This window comes from Lithobates pipiens, unplaced genomic scaffold, assembly GCF_037356315.1.
Source record: "Lithobates pipiens isolate NorthernLeopardFrog02 unplaced genomic scaffold, aLitPip1_a1.2 Scaffold_30, whole genome shotgun sequence".
NCBI lineage: Eukaryota > Metazoa > Chordata > Amphibia > Anura > Ranidae > Lithobates > Lithobates pipiens.
In genome coordinates this window covers 43688244-43712052 of record NW_027507791.1, presented here as the reverse complement: position 1 = coordinate 43712052, position 23809 = coordinate 43688244, and positions in this window count along the sequence as shown.

Below are 23809 nucleotides of genomic sequence, written 5' to 3'. Positions count from 1 at the left end.
GAAATAGAAATCCTTTAGAAGGAAAAACTGCACAAATCTACAGTTTGAACACATATGAAGATTTACCATTAAAACACAAATGGCCAAGCATCGGCAGTGACGTCCATTGTACCGTGCCGCCATTTTTTTTTTAAATCTTAGCGCCATTTAATGCGGCACATTGCTCAATTATAATAAAACACTGAAAATTGCTGCAGATCTCATTGTTCCTCCATAGAGTTCATGGACACGGCTCTGAACTGTGTTGAGATGACAATGACATTATAACGACACCTCGGCACCGCGTCTTAGGATTGCGCTCACGTAAGCGGCGCTGCGATGGGAAGGTCTTAGCAGAAGGTATTTTTAGATGTTGTTTGTAGCAGTGAACGCTCCGGAAGAATAGGATTAAGTCAAGTTACTTAGAGTAGCGTGGATGTTCAGAGACGCCCAGCAGGTCCCGCTACCGCCACGCCGCGGGAATAAAAAATGGCCAAAAGCCCCATTAACGATTTCTATTTCTGGACAAACAAAATTAACCTCTTCCAGGGATTGGTCAGCCGGGAACTGCATCCATGAGGGGAATGTTTTCTCCCTTTACAGTAGATTTATATCTCCCTTCCTCCCGTTATCTCTCTCCTTCCTTCAAATGTTCCTCATAAACGGCTAATTTCCCTTCTTTCTTATTTCCTCAAATTTTTTGACATTTTCCTTTCTTCAGTTTTCCGCCCTCTCAGAATAAATTCCTTCCTCTCTCTCACCCTTTTCTTTCTTCTTTCATCCCACCCTTCCCTTACCGTCCTTTACTGTCCCTCCCCTTCCCTTCCTTCTCTATACTCTTCTCTTCCCTTCCCTCGCCTCCTTTTACCTCCCCTTCTCTTCTGTTCTCTTCTCTCCCCCTTCCCTTCCCTCCCCTCCCTTTACCCTCCCTTCTCTTCTTTTCCCTTCCCTTCCCTCCCCTCCCTTTACCTTCCTTTCCCTTCTCTTCTCGTCTCTTCTCTTCCCATCTTCTCTTCTCTTCCCTTCCCTCCCCTCCCTTTACCCTCTCTTCTCTTCCCTTCCCTTCCCTTCCCTCCCCTCCCTTTACCTTCTTTTTCCTTCTCGTCTCTTCTCTTCCCATCCCTCCCCTCCCTTTACCTTCCCTTCTCTTCTCTTCTCTTCTCCTTCCCTTCCTTTCCCTTCCCTTCCCTCCCCTCCCTTTAGCTTACTTTCCCTTCCCTTCCCTTCCCTTCTCTTCTCTTCACTTCTCTTCTCGTCTCTTCTCTTTTCTTCTCTTCTCTTCCAATTCCCTTCCCTTTCCTTCGCTACCCTCCCTTTACCCTCCCTTCTTTTCCCTTCCCTTCCCTCTCTTCCCTTTACCTTCCCTTCTCTTCTCTTCTCTTCTCTTCTCTTCTCTTCTCTTCTCTTCTCTTCTCTTCCCTTCCCTTCTATTCCCTTCACTTCTCTTCTCCTTCGCTCATTTTACCCTCCTTTCCCTCCCCTTCTATACCCTTTTCATCTCTCTTTTCTTCCCTTGCCTTTTCTTTCAACTTTCTTTACCTCACACGATCCCAATTTCTACCTTCTCTTATCTTTCCTCCTACCTTTCTTCCTTCCTTACCCTTTATATCCTCTTTCTCATCTGTTTAGTTCTTTTTTTTTCCTCCCTCCCTCCCTGCCTTCTTTCTTTTCTCCCTCCTTCTCTTTTGTTAATCTTTATTTCCTTCATACAATTCCACTTTCTCCCTTTCCTTCCCTCCTTCCCTCTGCCTCTCCTACACTACATCCTTTTCCCTCCTCATACAGTCTTATTTTCAGTTCTCCTCCTTCCTTTTTTCTTTTCTTCTTTCACTTCCCCTTTCTTTTCCATTCTCTCACCCTCCTTCCTTCCTTTTTTCTATCCTTTGTCTCTCCGACCTTTCCTCACTCTATCCTTTCGCCACCTTCCTTCCTTCTCTCCTTTCCTCTCTTTTTCCCTCCTCCTTTTCTTACAAATCCCCCCCTTTCTTAATAAATGTTTTCCTTCCTCTCTCTCATCTCTTTTTTTTTCTTCCTTTCTTTCTTTTTTCCTCCCTTTCCCTCCTTCCTTTTCTTTCATTTTTCTTTACCTCATACAATCCCACTTCTCCCTTCACCCCTTACATTTCCTCCTACCTTCTACTTGTCTTTCTTTCCCTGCTTTATTCTAATTTGCCTCATAAATTCCTTTCATCCTACTATTATTTCCTTCTTCTTCTTTATTTCCTTCCTCCCTCTTTTCCACTCCCTCACCTTGCCTTCGGCCCCTCTCTTTTCTTCCATTCTTCTATTCCATATGCCTTTTCCTTTTCCCCTCCTTTCTTTCCTCCCTTTCTTCCTTCACTCTTTATTCAATATTTCTCATTCTTGCTCTTTCTTTCTTTTTCCTTCCTTCCTTTCGTTCTTTCTTCTATTCAACCATTCAATTTATTTATTTTTCCTTCCTTCCGTTTTCCTTCCTTCCATTCATTCTTTCTATTCAGCCATCCAATTTTTTTCTTTCTTTTTCTTGCTTTATTCAATATTTCTCCTTCTCACTCTTTCTTTATTTCTCTTCTCTCTTTCTTTTTTTCTCTCTCCCCCCCCCCCCCTGTCTCTTTCACTTTCTTTCTTTTTTTTCTTTCTTTCTTTTTTTTCTTTCTTTCTTTTTTTCCTTCTTTCTTTCTTTCTTTCTTTCTTTCTTTCTTTCTTTCTTTCTTTCTTTCTTTCTTTCTTTCTTTCTTTCTTTCTTTCTTTCTTTCTTTCTTTCTTTTTCTCTCCCCTCTCTCTCATTCTCCCTCTCTTTCTCTCTCTATCTTTCATTCTTTCCCTCCCCCCTCTATCTCTCTCATTCTCTTTCTCTCTCTTTCATTCTTTCTCTCTCTCTCTTTCTCTCTCTTTCCCCCATTCTCTCTCTCTCTTTCTCTCTCTTTCTCATTCTCTCTCTCTCTCTCTCTTTCTCCTCTTTCTCTCTCTCTCTTTCATTCTTTCTCTCTCTCTTTCACTTTCTCTCTCTCTCTCTCATTCTCTCTCTCTATTGCTCTCTCTCATTCTCTCTCTCTATTGCTCTCTCTCATTCTCTCTCTCTCATTCTCTCTCTCTATTGCTCTCTCTCATTCTCTCTCTCTATTGCTCTCTCTCATTCTCTCTCTCTATTGCTCTCTCTCATTCTCTCTCTCTCATTCTCTCTCTCTATTGCTCTCTCTCATTCTCTCTCTCTATTGCTCTCTCTCATTCTCTCTCTCTATTGCTCTCTCTCTCATTCTCTCTCTCTCATTCTCTCTCTCTCATTCTCTCTCTCTCTCTCTATTGCCCTCTCTCTCCTTCTCTCTCTCTCTCTCTCTCTCTCGCCGTTTCTTGCTTTATCTTACCCTAACTCTTTCTTTCTCTAGGAAGGCTCCCTGTATTTTGCCCCTATAAGGGGATTTAGCTCTTCGTCATTTCTCTCTCTCTCTCTCTCTCTCTCTCTCTCTCTCTCTCTCTCTCATTCTTTCTCTTTCTCTCTTTCAGTCTCATTCTCTCTCTCCCATTCTCTCTCTCTTTCATTCTCTCTCATTCTCCCTCTCTTTCTCTCTCTTTCATTATTGCTCTCTCTCTTTCTTTCTTTCTCACTCTTTCAGTCTTATTCTCTCTCTCCCCCTCTTTCTTTCATTCTTTCTCCCTCTCTTCCGCTTTCTCTCTCTCTCTCGCTCGCTCATTCTCCCTCTCTTTTTCTCTCTCTCTCTCAATCTTTCTCTCTCTTTCAGTCTCATTCTCTCTCTCTCCCATTCTCTCTCTCTTTCAGTCTCATTCTCTCTCTCTCCTATTCTCTCTCTTACATTCTTTATCTATCTCTTTCTTTCTCTCTCTCTCTTTCAGTCTCATTCTCTCTCTCCCTCTCTTTCTTTCATTCTTTCTTTCTCTCTTTCGCTTTCTCTCTCTCGCTCGCTCTCTCTCTTCCCCTCCCTCTCTCTTGCTCTTTCTTTCTTTCTTGCTCTCTCTTGCCTTAACTCTCTCTGTCTCTAGGAAGGCTCCCTGTATTTTCCCCCTATAGGGGGATTTAGCTCTTTATAATCCAATCAAATTCTGTGATTTTGAGGTGGAGGGACACTTAGTATCCAATGCAAAGAAGTTTTTATGCAGCTTTACATTCTCCCACCCTCCATCCTTCACTTTTTTTCCCTTTCCTCTGTCCTTTGTCCCTCCTTCCTTCCTTCCTTCCTTTCCTCACTCTATATGAATCCTAGATAAGACTCGGCTCCCATTCCAGTGAAGAGACATTATTTTATCTGCAGAATAAAGAGGTTGTCTCCCTCTAAGGAGGACCATACTTCACCCGCTATCTGCCACATCAACCTCACCTGTCCACCACATGATGAATGTTGAAATGTTACAGATTTTTATTACTTTTTCTCTTTACAAAACTTCTTTCAACTTTCCCCGACCAGCAGTTCCAAATGTATAAATATAAATTTACAAATATATAAATATAAATTTATAAATATAAATTTATAAATATATAAATATAAATAAATTTAAATAGTACAAATCTACTGGAGTCCTCCAGCAGTGCAGAGTATTTCAAGAGAGGAGAGTTAGATAGAGGAAAGGAGAGGAGTCCTACAGCAGTGCAGCGAATTTCAGGAGAGGAGAGTAATGCCACGTACACACGCCGGACTTTCGGGCAGACTAGGTCCGATGGTCTTCCTGACGGACTTTCGGCGGTGTTCCGATGGACTTGGCCACACATGAACGGACTAAGTCCATTCCAAAGTCCGTTCGTTTTGAACGTGATGATGTAAGATGGGACTAATCAAGGAAGTTCAATAGCCAGTAGCCAATAGCTGCTCCTTGCGTCGTATTTGGTCCGTCGGATAAGCACACAGACGGACGGTTTTCCCGATTTTTAGTTCGTCGGAATTGAGTCCGTTGGATAGATTTGAAACATGTTCTATTTCTAGGTCCGTCGGATTTTTTTTCCGAAAAACGATCGGAGTAGCCCACACACGATCGGATTGTCCAACGGACTGATCCCGCCGGACCTAGTCTGCCGGAAAGTCCGCTCGTGTGTACGCGGCGTCAGAGGAAGGAGCAGAGTCCTCCAGCAGTGCAGAGTATTTTAGGAGAGGAGAGTTAGAGGAAGGAGCAGAGTCCTCCAGCAGAGCAGAGTATGTCAGGAGAGGAGAGTTATAGAGGAAGGAGCAGAGTCCTCCAGCAGTGCAGAGTATTTCAGGAGAGGAGAGTTAGAGGAAGGAGCAGAGTCCTCCAGCAGTGCAGAGTATGTCAGGAGAGGAGAGTTATAGAGGAAGGATCAGAGTCCTCCAGCAGAGCAGAGTATTTCAGGAGAGGAGAGTTATAGAGGAAGGAGCAGAGTCCTCCAGCAGAGCAGAGTATTTTAAGAGAGGAGAATTAGATAGAGGAAGGAGCAGAGTCCTCCAGCAGAACAGCGTATTTCAGGAGAGGAGAGTTATAGAGGAAGGAGCAGAGTCCTCCAGCAGTGCAGAGTATTTCAGGAGATGAGAGTTATAGAGGAAGGAGCAGAGTCCCCCAGCAGTGCTGAGTATTTAAGGAGAGGAGAGTTATAGAGGAAGGAGCAGAGTCCTCCAGCAGAACAGCGTATTTCAGTAGAGGAGAGTTATAGAGGAAGGAGCAGAGTCCTCCAGCAGAACAGCGTATTTCAGTAGAGGAGAGTTATAGAGGAAGGAGCAGAGTCCTCCAGCAGAGCAGAGTATTTTAAGAGAGGAGAATTAGATAGAGGAAGGAGCAGAGTCCTCCAGCAGAACAGCGTATTTCAGGAGAGGAGAGTTACAGAGGAAGGAGCAGAGTCCTCCAGCAGTGCAGAGTATTTCAGGAGATGAGAGTTATAGAGGAAGGAGCAGAGTCTTCCAGCAGAGCAGAGTATTTAAGGATAGGAGAGTTATAGAGGAAGGAGCAGAGTCCTCCAGCAGAGCAGAGTATTTTAAGAGAGGAGAATTAGATAGAGGAAGGAGCAGAGTCCTCCAGCAGAACAGCGTATTTCAAGAGAGGAGAGTTATAGAGGAAGGAGCAGAGTCCTCCAGCAGAGCAGAGTATTTTAAGAGAGGAGAATTAGATAGAGGAAGGAGCAGAGTCCTCCAGCAGAACAGCGTATTTCAGGAGAGGAGAGTTACAGAGGAAGGAGCAGAGTCCTCCAGCAGTGCAGAGTATTTCAGGAGATGAGAGTTATAGAGGAAGGAGCAGAGTCTTCCAGCAGAGCAGAGTATTTAAGGATAGGAGAGTTATAGAGGAAGGAGCAGAGTCCCCCAGCAGTGCAGAGTATTTCAGGAGAGGAGAGTTAAAGGAAGGAGCAGAGTCCTCCAGCAGAGCAGAGTATTTCAGGAGAGGAGAGTTAAAGGAAGGAGCAGAGTCCTCTAGTAGAGCAGAGTATTTTGGGAGAGGAGAGTTATAAAGGAAGGAGCAGAGTCCTGCAGCAGAGCAGAGTATTTCCGGAGAGGAGAGTTAGAGGAAGGAGCAGAGTCCTCCAGCAGAGCAGAGTATTTCAGGAGAGGAGAGTTAAAGAAAGGAGCAGATTCCTCCAGCAGTGCAGAGTATTTCAGGAGAGGAGGGGTTAAAGAAAGGAGCAGAGTCCTCCAGCAGAGCTGAGTATTTCGGGAGAGGAGAGTTATAAAGGAATGAGCAGAGTATTTCAGGAGAGGAGAGTTAGATAGAGGAAGGAGCAGAGTCCCCCAGCAGAGAAGAGTATTTCAGGAGAGGAGAGTTATAGAGGAAGGAGCAGAATCCCCCAGCAGAGCCGAGTATTTCAGGAGAGGAGAGTTATAGAGGAAGGAGCAGAGTCCTCCAGCAGTGCAGAGTATTTCAAGAGAGGAGAGTTAGATAGAGGAAGGAGCAGAGTCCCCCAGCAGAGCAGAGTATTTCAGGAGAGGAGAGTTATAGAGGAAGGAGCAGAGTCCTCCAGCAGAGCAGAGTATTTCAGGAGAGGAGAGTTAGATAGAGGAAGGAGCAGAGTCCCCCAGCAGAGAAGAGTATTTCAGGAGAGGAGAGTTGTAGAGGAAGGAGCAGAGTCCCCCAGCAGAGAAGAGTATGTCAGGGGAGGAGAGTTATTTCGAGGAAGTAGAAAAGTCCTCCAGCAGTGCAGAGAGTTTGATTAGGTAAATGTCTTCATTATTGGTTCTCCTAACAAAATGTCTGCAAACCACAAGTTGTCTTTGCCGGTATAAAGCAATTTATATCGCAATTCTGGTGTGACACGTTCTCTGCGTGTTCTCTTTCTCTCTTCCACCATCTGTGCTGTGGATACATTTCTGCAATAATCATCCTGTTCATGTGTTAATTATAACCTCCCCGTCTCATGGAGGATTCACAGGAACTCTAAGCTCTGCTCCCCCTCATTATCGTCTTTCTCTATCTCTTTCTAGTCTCTTCAGCCCCGGGCCCCAAGAAATGAGATGTCTTTGTGGCTAAGTTCTGTTATCCATCCAGAAATATTGTGACATGGAACATCCTTATAAGGCCCGGGAGCCAGTTTTCTCTGCAAAACTGTCAGACCAGGTTTTTAGGATGTTCTGCAGGTTTCTGTAAGGCAGGAAGTTCACGGAAGAAGAAAACAAATGGTAATGTTAATGGAGTCAAATTTTTGATTAGATGAGAGATAGATAAACAGATAGACGGATAGATAAATGATATTTTCCCCGCTTTGCCGCTTAGCAGAAAAAAAAAAAAACTTTAGACAGAGGCGTAACTATAGGGGGTACAGCAGTTGCGACCGCAGACGGGCCCTGTGATGCAGGGGGCCCATGCAGCCCCCTCTACATATGGCCGGCAGCAGCATAGGCAGCTAGGGGTACCAGTGCACACGGGTGGCTGGAGGTGGAGGGTGACTAGCAGAGCTCCACGCTCGACTATCGCACTGGCTGCTCTTTAGTTGTGCATTCCCTGCATGACCTGTGTCCTCAGCCAGCTCCTCGGAGTACCCCTCTCCTGCTCCATGCATTGCCACTCAGTCTGATGTCTGTTCTCCCCAGCCAGACAGGGACAGTCCCCCAATGGGGCACCTAAAAATAAAATAATAAAAAAAAACTACTGATACCAGTGGTGGAACTACGGGGCTCACAAAGGTCATACCTGTGACCACACCCTGGAGTTCCACCGCCGGACTCGGAGGGAAGGGCCCTGGCTGGGGTTCAGGGGGGCCCTTCATGGTTTCTTGCATCGGGGCCCTGAAGGTTCTAGTTACGCCACTGCCTTTAGATGTGTAAAAGGGAGAAAAAGGTTGCCATGGACAGATGTAAAACCAAGGCTTTGGTGGACAAAGGCTGGTTGTGGTGGATTGATGTGGAAAGAGGTGGTTATAATGGACAGAGGTGGAAAGAGATTATAGCGGTAAAAAAGGAGGACATAAGATGTGGTTGACAGAGACTGTGGTGGGCAGAGGTGGATAATGATCAAGATGGGCAGAGGTTGTGATGGATGGAGATTGTGGTGGACAGGGGTGTATAAAGAGTGAGATGGGCAGAGGTTGTGATGGGTGGAGATTGTGGTGGACAGAGGTGTATAAGATTGAGATGGACAGAGGTTGTGATGGATGGAGATTGTGGTGGACAGGGGTGTATAAAAAGTGAGATGGGCAGAGGTTGTAATGGATGGAGATTGTGGTGGACAAAGATGGATATGGATTGAGATAGGCATAGGTTGTGTTGGATGGTTGCGTAAAGAGGCTGTTGAAATGGACAGAGGTGGAAAGAGATTATAGTGGTGAAAAGAGGACATATGATGTGGTTGACAGAGACTGTGGTGGGCAGAGGTGGATAATGATCAAGATGGACAGAGGTTGTGATGGATGGAGATTGTGGTGGACAGAGGTGTATAAAGATTGAGATGGACAGAGGTTGTGATGGATGGAGATTGTGGTGGACAGAAGTGTATAAAGATTGAGATGGACGGAGGTTGTGATGGATGGAGATTGTGGTGGACAGAGGTGTATAAAGATTGAGATGGACAGAGGTTGTGATGGATGGAGATTGTGGTGGACAGAGGTGTATAAAGATTGAGATGGACAGAGGTTGTGATGGATGGAGATTGTGGTGAACAAAGATGGATATGGATTGAGATAGGCATAGGTTGTGTTGGATGGATGTGGAAAGAGTCTGTTGAAATGGACAGAGGTGGAAAGAGATTATAGTGGTGAAAAGAGGACATATGATGTGGTTGACAGAGACTGTGGTGGACAGAGGTGGATAATGATCAAGATGGACAGAGGTTGGCATGAACGGAGATTGTGGTGGACAAAGATAGGTATAGATTTAGATAGGCATAGGTTGTGGTGGATCGATGTGGAAAGAGGTCATTGTAATAGAGGTGGTGGAAAGAGATTATAGCGGGGAAAGGAAGACATGGGATGTGGTTGTCAGAGACTGTGGTGGACAAAGGTGGATAAAGATTGACATGAACAGAGGTTGTGATGGACTAATATTGTGGTGGACAGAGATGGATATAGACTGAGATAGGCATAGGTTGTGGTGGATAGACACTGTAGTAGATGAAGGTGGATATAGATTGAGATAGGCATAGGTTGTGGTGGATAGACACTGTAGTAGATGAAGGTGGATAATGGATATAGATTGAGATAGGAATAGGTTGTGGTGGATAGACACTGTAGTAGATGAAGGTGGATATAGATTGAGATAGGCATAGGTTGTGGTGGATAGACACTGTAGTAGATGAAGGTGGATAATGGATATAGATTGAGATAGGAATAGGTTGTGGTGGATAGACACTGTAGTAGATGAAGGTGGATATAGATTGAGATAGGCATAGGTTGCATCAATGTGGAATGAAGTGGTTACAATGGACAGAGGTGGAAAGAAATTATAGTGGTAAAAGGAGAACAGGTTGACTGATACTGTGGTGGACAGAGGTGGGTAAAGATGGAGATGGACCCAGGTGTGGAAGATGGAGATTGTGGTGGACAGAGGTGGATATAGATTGAGATAAGCATAGGTTGTGGTGGACCGATGTGGAAAGGGGTGGTTGTAATGGATGGAGGTGGAAAGAGATTATAGTGGAGAAAGTGAAAGGAGGACATATGATGTGGTTGACAGAGACTGTGGTGAACAGAGGTGGATAAAGATGGAGATGGCCAAAGGTTGTGATAGATAGAGATTGTGTTAGCCCTTGTACACACGGTCGGAGAATCCATCGGAATGTGTCCTATCGGACCGTGTTGTCGGATAATCCGGCTGTGTGTGGTATGCATCGGACTGATTCCATCGGAATATCCGTCGGACCAAATTTTCAAACTTGCTGGAAATATTTTCCGACAAACTGGTCCGATAGGACATACTCCGATCATGTGTAGAGAATTCTGATCGGACAAAGTGCCACGCCATGCTCAGATCAAATTCCTACATCAAAGCTATTGGCTACTAGCCTGAACGTAGTCCCATCTTAACGAAATGACGTCATCACGTTCTGAAAGATCGGATTTTCCGACAACTTTGTCCGACCGTGTGTATACAACAGTTTCAGACAAAATCCGACGGACAAAATCCGACGGATTTGGTTGTCAAAATGTCCGACCGTGTGGACTTAGACAGCATAGGTTGTGGTGGATTAATGTGGTGAGAGAGGTGGTTTAATGAACTGAGGTGGAAAGAAATTATTGAAGTTAAAGGAGGACATGGGATGTGGTTGACAGAGACTGTGGTGGACAAAGGTGGATAATAATTGAGATGGAAGGAGATTGTGATGGACAGAGATGGATATAGACTGAGATAGGCATAGGTTGTGGTGGATGGAAATTGTAGTGAATGAAGGTGGATATATATATAGATTGGGATAGTCTTAGGTTATGGTGGATCTATGTGGAAAGAGGTGGTTGTAATAGCCAGTGGTGGAAAGAGATTAAAGTGGTGAAAGGAGGACCTAGGATGTGGTTGACACAGACTATGGTGGACAGAGGTGGATAAAGATTGAGATTGACAGAGGTTGTGATGGCTTGTGGTGGACAGAGATGGATATAGACTGAAATAGGCATAGGTTGTGGGGGGTGGGGGTGGAAATTGTAGTAGATGAAGGTAGATATGGATTGAGATTGGCATAGGTTGTGGTAGATCGGTGTGGAAAGTGGGAGTTTAATGCACTGAGGTGGAAAAAAATTATAGTGGTAAAAGGAGAAAAACTGTGGTGGACAGAGGTGGATAATGATCAAGATGGACAAAGGTTGTGATGGACAGAGATGGATGTAGACTGAGATAGGGATAGGTTGATGGAAATTGTAGTAGATGAATATAGATAGGAACAGGCATAGGTTGTGGCATAGTGGTGATGGAGGACATGGGATATGGTTGTTAGAGACTGTGGTGGACAGAAGTGGACAATGATTGAGATGCAGGTGAAGAGAGATTGAGTTGAGGTGAAGAGAGGAGGACAAAGGTCGCGGTGAAGGGAGGAGGATAGAGGTCACGGTGAAGAGAGGAGGACAGAGGTCGCGGTGAAGAGAGGAGGACAGAGGTCGTGGTGAAGAGAGGAGGACAAAGGTTGCGGTGAAGGGAGGAGGACAGAGGTTGTGGTGAAGAGAGGAGGACAGAGGTTGTGATGAAGAGAGAAGGACAGAGGTTGTATTAGACAGTGAAAAGAGGAGGATACATTTTGCGGTGGATGGAGGTTGCAGTGGACAGAGGTGGATAGAAGCTGCTGTGGTCCAGAGTTTGGGTTGAAGTGATGGACAAAAATTAAGAGAGATGACAATCCTCTGTCCATGACATCAGAAGACAAAGTTCTTATCTGCACATTGAGAATGTTTAAACATTAGTGATACTCACCGTGGTAATCCGACATGATAAATGAATATGTAAAGCGCTGAACAGGCGGAGCAGAAGAGGACCGCACGGTGACTGGGCCCCGATTGGTTCTGGCTATAACATCATTTATAATAAGGCTGATCAAAGCAGTTTCATCTTTCATTTCAAGCTGTGACATTTGTTGTCTTGTCAGAGCAGCATTTTATATTGCAGAATGACAAAGATCAACTTCCCTGCCAGAGAGATGAGGAGAGCAACAGACCGGGAGATGAGAGGGAGCTTCAAGAATAAGAATGAATCTGCAATCTGTTGTGTATCATTCCTTCCTTCCCTCTCTCCTTCCTTGCTTCCTTCCTTCCTTCCTTCTTGCCTCTCACTAATCCCTAATTTCTTCCTTCTTCCCTTTGGTTTTAATTTATCCTTCCTTCCTTCCTTCCATATTCTTGCTTTTCACCCCTCTCTTCTCCCTTTATTGCCTTTATTTCCTTCTTTCCTTACTTCCTTCATTCCTTCCTTCCTTACTTCCTGTCCCTTCCTTCCATATTTCTGCCTGTCACTATTCCTTTCTTTCTTCCTTCTTCATTTTCTTTTATTCCTTCCATCCCTTTCTTTTTTCCTTTCTGCCTTCATTACTTCCATTTTTTGCTGTTCATCCCTCTCTTCTCCCTTTCCTTCCTTCCTTCCTTCCTCCCTTCCTTCCGTCCTCCCTCCTTTCCTTTCTTCCTTCCTTCCCCCTTCTTCCTTCCTCCCTTCCTTCCCAGTTTCTTCCTTCCATATTTCTGCCTCTCACCATTTCTTTCTTTCTTCCTTCTTCCCTTTCTTTTATTTCTTTCATCCCTTTCTTTTTTCCTTTCTGCCTTCATTCCTTCCATATTTTTGCTGTTCACCACTCTCTTCTCCCTTTCCTTCCTTCCTTCCTTCCTCCCCTCCTCCCTTCCTTCATCCCTTCCTTCCTCCCTCCCTTCCTTTCTACCTTCGTTCCTTCCTTCCTTCCCCCTTCTTCCTTCCTTCCTTCCCGGTTTCCTCCTTCCATATTTCTGCCTCTCACTGTTCCTTTCTTTCTTCCTTCTTCCCTTTCTTTTATTTCTTCCATTCTTTTATTTTTTCATTCCTCCTTCATTCCAATATTTTTGATGTTCACCCTTCTCTTCTCCCTTTCCTTCCTTCCTTCCTTCCTTCCTTCCTTCCTTCCTTCCTTCCTTCCTTCCTTCCTTCCTCACTTCCTTCCTTCCTCCCTTCCTTCTTTCCTCCCTTCCTTTCTGGTTTCTTCCTTCCATATTTCTGCCTCTCACTATTCCTTTCTTCCTTCCTTCTTCTTTCTTTCTTCCCTTTCTTTTCTTTCTTCCATCCCTTTTTTTTTTTCCTTTCCCCCTTCCTTCCTTCCATCTGTCCTTCCTTTTTTCTGCTGTTGACCCCTCTCTTCTCCCTTCCTTTTTCTTTCCTTTCCTTTCTGTTTCTCGCTGTTCCTTCCTTTCCTCCTCCTTTCCTGTTTTTTTTTCTTCCTTCCTCTCCTTTTCCTACCTTCCTTATTCCTGCCATTCACCCCCCTCTTCTCCCTTCCTTTCTTTGTTCCTTTTCTCTTTCTTTTTTCCTTCCTTTATTCTTCATTTGATCCTTCCTCTACCATTCCTTCCTTCCATGCTCCTTCCATCCTCTTCTCTCCATTATAAGTATAAGGTGATCAGCACAATTTCTAAATCATAAAAATCAATAATAGTAAACAAAATTTGAATAATCAATGACAGTGATGTGTTAACTGTCACAAACAATAGTGCAAAAAAAAAATCTAAAGTCCAAAAAATTCTTCAATTTCTGGATATCATGTGAGAATGAAATAAATGCCTCCCATAGTGTAAAACGTTTAAACAACTAAAGATTTATTAAAAAGCCAAATGGATTCTTACATAGAAAAAGTTTAAAAAAGGTGTTACAGGCGCCTCTTGCGTCACTTCCGATCTGCTCTGTATTTCCGGCTATGCCCTACGCGTTACGTCACGTCACATGACTTCATCAGGGGGATCGTATTGGATCTCAACTGATCATATTTATATGCGGTAACAGGAAGTTGGATGGCGGACATTTTTTTTGAAGACCATGTCTCCAATAACATAGCAGCCATTTTCTTGGTTTGAAAAAGAGTCAAAGTAATATATCTAGCCCGTCTTGTAGACACAAGAGTGACAAAAGTGGTCTGGCGGCCATATGGTGGTTACTACCATCCACATAATCATACTGGCCAACTACTAATTGTAAAAGTGGTTTCAACTGAGCACCAACATGATAAACCACTTTTGAAACCACTTTTGCACTTTATTAGGGAAGGAGCGCGGTTTAATCAATTTAGTATTGATTTTTACTTATCCATTTTCCTTTTCTACAACTTTCTTCTCCTTACCAACTTTCCCCTGTTTAATTATTCTAGTGGCACTAATTATCCTTCCACTTTGCGCTGGTTCTGGGGTTTTTAACCCCTCATTCACGTTTTCAACTACTAATTGTATTTGTATAAAAAAAAATCAATCAAACTAGACATAAAAAATTAAAAATATATATATGACTCTAATGTCAAACATAGACAAAATCTCCTGAATATCCGGATGTTAATAATGAATAAAAGGCCAGAAAAAGTAAATGGCAAAGAGAACGTGTACGGCATAACAAATAATAAAAAGCCTAATCAAATTGCGAAACCAAGATATATAATACACAATCAAATTTGTATATAATATCACCAAGTAGTGCAAAGGGCGGATTAGCAATATGTGTATTGGAAATGAGATATCAAGGTATATCAATGCAGATAACTAGGAAATCAACAGTATACATAGAGATAATTAAAAATGAATAATTACTCAAAAACCAATTCAGGTCGAATTCGGCATTCAGGCCCTCAGGTGTAAGGGTATGTAGCGTATGGATCCATTTGGATTCCTTCTGACTTATAGATCTGACCTTATGTGCCCCCCTCCATGGTTTGTTATGTTTTTCTATCCCAGTATTGGGGGATAGGGACAGCCAGGCTAGGAAGGAAGGGGCGGGCCAAAGACATTCAGGCTGGAAAAGGCGGGCCAGGGACAGCCAGGCTAGGATAGAAAATGAAAGGGGCGGGCCAGGGATAGTCAGGGTCGGAAGGAAAATTAAAGCGGCCTGCAAGAGACAGCCAGGCTAGAAAGGGGCGGACCAGGGACAGTCAGGCTAGAAAGGGGCGGGCCAGGGATAGTCAGGTTCGGAAGGAAAATTAAAGCAGCCTGCAAGAGACAGCCAGGCTAGAAAGTGGCGGGCCAGGGACAGTCAGGCTAGAAAGGGGTGGGCCAGGGAGAGTCAGGCTAGAAAGGGGCGGGCCAGGGACAGTCAGGTTAGGAAGGAAAATTAAAGGGGCGTGCCAGAGACAGTCAGGCTACAAAGGGGCAGACCAGGGACAGTCAGGCTAGGAAGGAAAATGAAAGGGGCATGCCAGAAACAGTCAGGCTAGGAAGGAAGCGAAGGACAGTCAAGCTGGAAAGGGGCAGGCCAGGTACAGTCAGACTAGGAAGGAAAATTAAAGGGACGGGCCAGGGAGAGTCAGGATAGAAAGGGGCGGGCCAGGGACAGTCAGGCTAGAAAGGGGTGGGCCAGGGACAGTCAGGCTAGAGAGGGGCAGGCCAGGGACAGTCAGACTAGAAAGGAGCAGGCCAGGGACAGTCAGTCTAGAAAGGGGCAGGCCAGGGACAGTCAGGTTAGGAAGGAAAATTAAAGGGGCGTGCCAGAGACAGTCAGGCTAGAAAGGGGCAGGCCAGGGACAGTCAGGCTAGGAAGGAAGTGAAGGACAGTCAAGCTGGAAAGGGACAGGCCAGGTACAGTCAGACTAGGAAGGAAAATGAAAGGGGCGGGCCAGGGAGAGTCAGGCTAGAAAGGGGCGGGCCAGGGACAGTCAGGTTAGGAATAAAATTTAAAGGGGCGTGCCAGAGACAGTCAGGCTAGGAAGAAAGCGAAGGACAGTCAGCTTGGGAATGGGCGGGCCAGGGACAGTCAGGATAGAAAAGGACAGGCCAGGGACCATCAGGATAGAAAGGGGTGGGCCAGGGACAGTCAGGATAGAAAAGGGCAGGCCAGGGACCATCAGGATAGAAAGGGGTGGGTCAGGGACAGTCAGGATAGAAAGGGGCAGGCCAGGGACAGTCAGGCTTGAAAGGGGTGGGCCAGAGACAGTCAGGTTAGAAAGGGGCGGGTCAGGGACCGTCAGGCTAGGAAGGAAAATTAAAGGGGTGGGCCAGTCAGGCTGAAGAGGAAGACCTAGATGATGCTGGACGTCCTCCAGCCAGGAAATGAGGCTGGCTCCATCTGACTTACTGCAGTTTCTAACGCACACGCAGAGAAGCTCACAGTGTGCGGTTAAATTAGAGGAAGCCATTTCAGTCCAGGAGAGGAGCTGCTACAACTGTGCAAAGACTGAAGGCAAGGCCGGGGTTCAGCTTTTATTCTCCCGCGGCTTACTTTGTCTTCTTCGCCGGGCCGACAGATTAATTCATCTTGCAGACGTTTCTTGATATAAGCTAAAATCAGAAACCTGTAGATCTACCACGTCTGAGATAATGATGAAAGATAGAGGGGGGCTGACGCCCGGCGTGCGGGGAAGGTGTACCGGCAGCAGGCTTAGCCTCCCAAATTAATTCTTACTGTCTTCTGCTCTTCCAACGGATAATACAAAAAAAAATCTAATTAGAATTCTGGGAACCAAATTATGTGGAACTAATAATTAGATTCTCCTCAAAAGGTTGCCAGGTAATGTAATTCCTCCATGTACCGGTGTAAGGATTCTGTCCCCCGTGTCTCGAAAAAGGCGCACTTTTTCACATACCGGTGTCGGCGGGCGAAGAGGGATCTTTGTACAACTCCGAGACGTGGCTGCTGTTTAAAAGGGCAATTAAAAAAAAATCTCTTGAAAGGGAAGTCAAGTAAAAAAAAAAACAGCTTTTGCTGCAACACCTTTAGCCCTTGTACACACGGTCGGATCCGTCGGATCTTGTCCGAAACACACGGTCGGACAAAGTTGTCGAAAAATCCGATCTTTCAGAACGTGATGACGTAATTTTTATTACGACGGGACTACGTTCAGGCTAGTAGCCAATAGCTTTGATGTAGGAATTTGATCTGAGCATGCGTGGCACTTTGTCCGATCGGAATTCTCTACACATGATCGGAGTATGTCCTATCGGACCAGTTTGTCGGAAAATATTTCCAGCAAGTTTGAAAATTTGGTCCGACGGATATTCCGACGGAAACAGTCCGATGCATACCACACACAGTCGGATTATCCGACAACACGGTCCGATAGGACACATTCCGACGGATTCTCCGACCGTGTGTACAAGGGCTTAATCTGGAGCTGTGCTATGCAGTACTCCTTTTATTCCACTAGATATATATATATATATATATAAAATCTGTATACAATGTAAATATATTCTAAAATGTTTTATTATTATGGTAATTATATATATATATATATATATACTGTACTGGGCCTGGGCCCCATCAGTTCAAAAGGGGGCACCTGCTGAGTAGGAGGTCTGGCTGTACTGTCTTATTGCAGACACTGATCCTCTTCTGCTTCCCCCTTGCAAAGCTGGCAGCTTCTCCCTCCGGCTGCATTACAGGAGAGTGGTTCTAGTACATACACCCTTGCCATCTGCTGTCTGGGCCCCCCGTTTGCCTCTTTTTCCGTGCAGTGTTTCTGGCTTCCCTCCTCTCCTGACGGAAGCATTGCAAGAGAATTGGTTCTAGCACATGCACCCCTTCCATCTGCTCTCCGGGCCCCTGGGTGTGCCCCTTTCCTCCTCAGCGTATCCCGGCTTCCCTCCTCTTCTCTCCTGCTGGCAGCATTGCATGGGGATTGGTTCTAGCACATGCACCCCTTCCATCTGCTGTCCGGGCCCCTGGGTGTGCCCTTTTCCTCCGCAGTGCATTCCGGCTTCCCTAATCTTCTTTCCTAATGGCAGCATTGCGAGGGGATTGGTTCTAGCACATGCACCCCTTCCATCTGCTCTCCGGGGGCCCCTCCGTTTGCCCCTTTCCTCCGCAGTGCAAGTCCGGCTTCCCTCCTCTTCTCTCCTGCCGGAAGCATTGCAAGGGGATTGGTTCTAGCACATGCACCCCTTCAATCTGCTGTCCGGGCCCCCCTGTGTGCCTCTTTCCCCTGCAGCATTTCTGGCTTCCCTCCTCTCCACTCCTGCCGGCAGCATTGCAAGGGGATTGGCTCTAGCCCCCTTTCTACTCTTCCATCTGCTGTCCGGGCCCCCCGTGTGCCCCTTTCCCCCGCAGCACTGACAGCTTCCCTCTTCTCCTCTCCTGACGGCAGCATTGCAAGGGGATTGGTTCTAGCACATGCACCCCTTCCATCTGCTCTCCGGGGGCCCCCCCGTTTGCCCCTTTCCTCCGCAGCGCATCCCGGCCTTCCTCCTCTTCTCTCCTGCCAGGAGCATTGCAAGGGGATTGGTTCTGGCACATGCACCCCTTCCATCTGCTGTCCGGGCCCCCCCGTGTGCCTCTTTCCCCTGCAGCATTTTTGGCTTCCCTCCTCTCCACTCCTGCCGGAAGCATTGCAAGGGGATTGGTTCTGGCACATGCACCTCTACCATCTGATGTCGGGGCCCCCCTGTGTGCCTCTTTCCCCTGCAGCATTTTTGGCTTCCCTCCTCTCCACTCCTGCCGGAAGCATTGCAAGGGGGTTGGTTCTAGCACATGCACCCCTTCCATCTGCTGTCTGCCCCCTCTCCCCCGTGTGCCCCTTTCCTCCTCAGCGCATCCCGGCTTCCCTCCTCTTCTCTCCTGCCGGAAGCATTGCAAGGGAATTGGTTCTAGCACATGTGCGGTTCCTGTGCAATTCACATGCAGTTCTGTGCAGCATGCACTACTTTTTGAAAGGCACAGCAACCACATCACATGCTACTTTTGTACCATGCGATCCGGTGTGTGGGCAAAAGCACTGCGTCTGCGACCTGCATTTTGGGTGCTGTTAACTTCGTCCTGAGCCCCGCAGCAGATCGCAAGGGCAGTGAGATTGGAATGCGGTGCAGGAAGCCGCACAGGAACGTGGATTTCCCGCAGTGCATTCTAGCGCGAACGAGCCCTACAAGAAGCTCCTGCTCATTTCTGGGCCAACAAGCTTCACGCAATTTTTAAAAGCGTGTTTTGCCGCAATTGCACGCAATTCCATTGCCCAACAATTGCTACAAAATCACCCCGCGTTTGGGGTGCCGTTAAGAATGAATCGACTTTTTGCAGCGATTTGGAATCGCAGACAAAATTACCGCAAATCTGTCCACCATTTCAAATTGCCAAGTGAGACTGGAGCCTCAAAGTCGTGTGACTCGTCTTCATTCTTGGTGTATGAAGTCCTTGTTTGTTTGAAAGTCAGTTAAGCAGACGGGCATTTAGACGGGCGTGAAGGAGACGCAGACTCTTTGTTTTGTCCTCTAGGAAATATTTGGCGTCCTTGATTGGCAGCGAGTTCTACTCTTCAAGGACTAAATGATCTGCCCGGTGATGATATTATGGTGTCGTGTATTTTCGATTAAATGTTCTTGTTGGTCATGGTGACCATTCGGCTCCCACATTCCATTATTTCCTGCTTTGCTTCGAAAGTGAACCGTGACATCTGATTGTTCACATAACCCCCGATACGGCTTCAGCTTTGCTTAACATACACTATATTACCAAAAGTATTGGGACGCCTGCCTTTACACGCACATGAACTTTAATGGCATCCCAGTCTTAGTCCGTAGGGTTCAATATTGAGTTGGCTCACCCTTTTGCAGCCATAACAGCTTCAACTCTTCTGGGGAAGGCCGTCCACAAGGTTTAGGAGTGTGTCTATGGGAAAGTTTGACCATTCTTCCAGAAGAGCATTTGTGAGATCGAGAAGGCCTGGCTCGCAGTCTCTGCTATAATTTACCCCAAAGGTGTTCTATCGGGTTGAGGTCAGGACTCTGTGAAGGCCAGTCAAGTTCCTCCACCCCAAACTCCTTCATCCATGTCTTTATGCACTTTGTGTTGTGCACTGGTGTGCAGTCATGTTGGAACAGCAAGGGGCCGTCCCCCAAACTGTTCCCACAATGTTGGGACAATGAAATTGTCCAAAATGTCTTGGTATGCTGACACCTTAAGAGTTCCCTTCACTGGAACTAAGGGGCCAAGCCCAACCCCTGAAGAACAACCCCCACACCATAATTCCCCCTCCACCAAATGATTTGGACCAGTGCACAAAGCAAGGTCCATAAAGACATGGATGAGTGAGTTTGGGGTGGAGGAAATTGACTGGCCTGCCCAGAGTCCTGACTAGGGATGAGCTTTGTGTTCGAGTCGAATATACGTTCGACTCGAACATTGGCTGTTCATCCGTTCGGCGAAGTCCGAACATTTTGGTCCGTTCGCGCCAAATTCGTGTGGCGCTCACGGCCCACAATGCACTGCGATGGCGCAATGCATTGCTGGCTCATGATTGGCCAAGCATGCACTGTGACCCCGCATGCTTGGCCAATCGCAGCGCCAGCAGCGAGGAGAGCCATGATTGGCCACTGGCAGGATGCCTGTGGCCAATCATAGCTCAGGCTGTGTAGTGCACGCCCCACACTATATAAGGCCGCCAGAGCGGCGGCCTTGTGTAGTGTGTTGGCGTCTGAAGCAGTGGGTGTTCTGTGTACCTTCAACACAGTACACACCGATCGTTTTCGGACGATTTTCGATCTTGCTGTTGTGTAGTGGTTGTTGTCTGCGTGCCCTGACCGCAGTATACACCGCTATATTCACCTCACCTATATAGCTAGTGATCTAGCTTTTATAATAGAGCTTGCAGTCAGTAGTGTTAGGAGATAGTGCGTGCTGTCTGCGTGCTCTGTACCCAGTACATACCGCTATATCCACCTACATAGCTGTTCTCTATCCACTTGCCATCTGCAGGAGTTATTGGAAGTTGTGTGTGCCTCCAGCACAGCACAGTATACATCTGTATATACCCCTTTATCTCTGGTGTTCTATAATAAAGGCATCTGCAGGAGTTAGTGGGTGTTGTGTGCCTCTAGCACAATATACACTACCCAACTGCTTTTTTACCCAACTCCCTTCAGGCCATTACCATGTCTGGAAGGCCAGCAAGGAGAGGCAGACAGGCGCGAGCCGATAAAAGAGGGCAAGCAGGCTCTGTGTCTAGAGACAACAGTGCTGGTCATGGACGCGGTGCATTGTCATCAGCACGTGGCCATGGGACATGCTTGTCCTTCTTTTCGGCAGCTGGACATGTTGAGCCGCAACAATCCAATGACTTAGTAGAGTGGATGACCAAGCCCTCTTCATCCTCCTCATCCTCTCTCACCCAGTCTCAGGGTACTAGCAAAGCAGCTGCCAACGCATCGTCTTCCCTCCTCTCAATGTCATCATCAGTGACTTCTTCCCTAGACCCACCACGTCCTCCTGAGGAGTCTCCTGAACTCTTTGAGCACAGTGTTGGGTACATGCTCCAGGAGGATGCCCAGTGTTTTGTGGGCTCTGATGATGACACTCAGCTAGAGGAAGGCAGTAGCGTGAGCGCAGAGAGAGGGGATGCTCAAGAAGGACAGCAATCTGGCAGTCATGTTCCACAAGCTGCAGCATACTGCCAGGTTTGCTACAGCGATGAAGAGGGAGGGGATGATGAGGGCACTGACTCCACGTGGGTGCCTGGAAGGAGAGAGGAGGAGGAGGAGGAGGAGGCACATGTCCAACGAGGCAGGATGCCCTCCGGGGGCCAGGTTAGGGGCAGCACACCGACTGAATCACAACGCAGAGCTCCGCCTGTGCAGGGCGCTGCCTCTGCGCGTTATTCTAAAAGTTCTTTGGTGTGGGCCTTTTTTGAGACGAGTGCATCAGATCGCACCGCTGCTATTTGCAACATATGTCTCAAGCGTATCTCACGTGGCCAAAACATCAGCCGCTTGGGCACCACATGCTTGACCAGACATATGTTGACCTGCCATGCAGCTCGTTGGCAAGCGTACCTCAAAGACCCACACCAAAGAACAAAGCGGACCTCTCCTTGCTCCTCATCAGCTGGCATCTCCAACCCCACTAGACCTTCAGTCCTCTCTGAAACCTGCTCTGAGAGGAATGAAGGTGTAGAATTAGGTGTGTCACAGCCAAGTGCTTCCGTGAACTCTGCTAGCGGTACACCCACGTCCGATTATAGCAGGCAAATGTCCCTGCCCCAGCTGCTGGACCGGCGAAAGAAGTTCACTCCCAGCCATCCACATGCCCAGCGGTTGAATGCTAGCTTGGCTAAATTGCTAGCACTTCAACTGCTGCCTTTTCAGTTGGTAGACTCAGCCCCCTTCCGTGAGTTTGTACAATGTGCGGTTCCTCAGTGGCAGGTCCCCAAACGCCACTTTTTCTCACTGAAGGCGATTCCGGCACTCTACCGGCATGTGGAAGGCAATGTCCTTGCCTCGCTGGACAGGGCAGTCAGCGGTAAGGTGCATATTACCGCTGACTCATGGTCCAGCAGGCATGGACAGGGACGTTACCTGTCTTTCACGGCCCATTGGGTCACTCTTCTGGCAGCTGGGAAGGATGCAGGACAAGGTGCAGTAGTGTTGGAGGTTGTTCCACCACCACGCCTCCAAAATGCTACTATTGGTTGTGACACACCTCTCTCCTCCACCTCCTCCTCTTCTTCTTCCTCCATGGCCTCTTCCAGTGCTCTGTCCTCAGAACCAGCGGTGCTCCGTAGGCGTTCCAGGGGCTACGCAAGTACGCAGGCAAAACGATGCCATGCCGTGCTTGTGCTGGTTTGTTTGGGGGACAGGAGCCACACTGGGGCGGATGTTTTGTCAGCTCTGCAGGGGCAGGCCGAGAGGTGGTTGACGCCACGCCAGCTTAAGCCAGGAATGGTGGTTTGCGACAATGGCACCAACCTCCTCTCCGCCCTCCGACAGGGACAACTGACCCATGTGCCCTGTGTAGCTCACGTCCTTAACCTGGTGGTGCAGCGGTTCTTGGGCAGGTACCCCGGCTTACAGGATGTCCTGAAGCAGGCCAGGAAAGTCTGTGTGCATTTCCGCCGATCATTTAATGCCTGTGCTCGGCTGGCTGAGCTCCAAAAGGAGTTGAACCTGCCCAAGAACCGCCTTATATGTGACATGCCCACCAGATGGAACTCAACATTGGCCATGCTGCAGCGGCTGCACACGCAGCAGAGGGCTGCGTGCGACTACGGCACCAGGACAGGGTCAGGGGAGCTTGTTTTTTTCTCACCACACCAGTGGGGCATGATCAGGGATGCATGCACTGTCCTGTCACCGTTTGAGGAGGCCACAAGGATGGTGAGCAGTGACAGTGCATGCATCAGTGACACTGTACCTCTTGTCCACCTCTTGGAGCATACGCTGCGTGGAATAATGGACAGGGCACTTGAGGCAGAACAGAGGCAGGAAGAGGAGGACTTCCTTGCCTCTCAAGGCCCCCTTTATCCAGACAGTGTTCCTGCTGTGCCACCCATCACACAGGAAGAGGATGAGGAGGAGGAAGAGGAGGAGGAGGATGATTGTGTCAGCATGGAGTTGGAGGCTGGCACTCAGCATCATCAGCAGCAGCAGTCTTGTAGGGATGATTTACAGTCCCAAGAAACATGTGGACTTGTACGGGGCTGGGAGGAGGTAGCTGCGGATCATGTTGTCCTTAGTGACCCAGAGGACTCCGGACCGAATGCCTCAGCTAACCTACGCTGCATGGCCTCCCTGATCCTGCAAAGCCTGCGGAAGGATCCTCGTATTCTTCGGATCAAGGAGAGGGACCATTACTGGCTGGCCACTCTCCTTGGGAGAGGGACCATTACTGGCTGGCCACTCTCCTTGATCCACGGTACAAGGGTAAGGTTGCCGACCTTATCTTGCCATCGCAGAGGGAGCTGAGGATGAGACATCTCCGGGAGGCCTTGCAGAAAGGTCTGTGCAACGCGTTCCCAGAGACTGGGAGGTTACAAACTCCTGGTCCTGGACAACGTGTTGCTGAGGCATCGGTCAGAAGGAGCGGTGGAGAAGTTGGCCGTCTGACTGATGCTTTCAGACAATTTTTTAGTCCGCAGCCCCAAG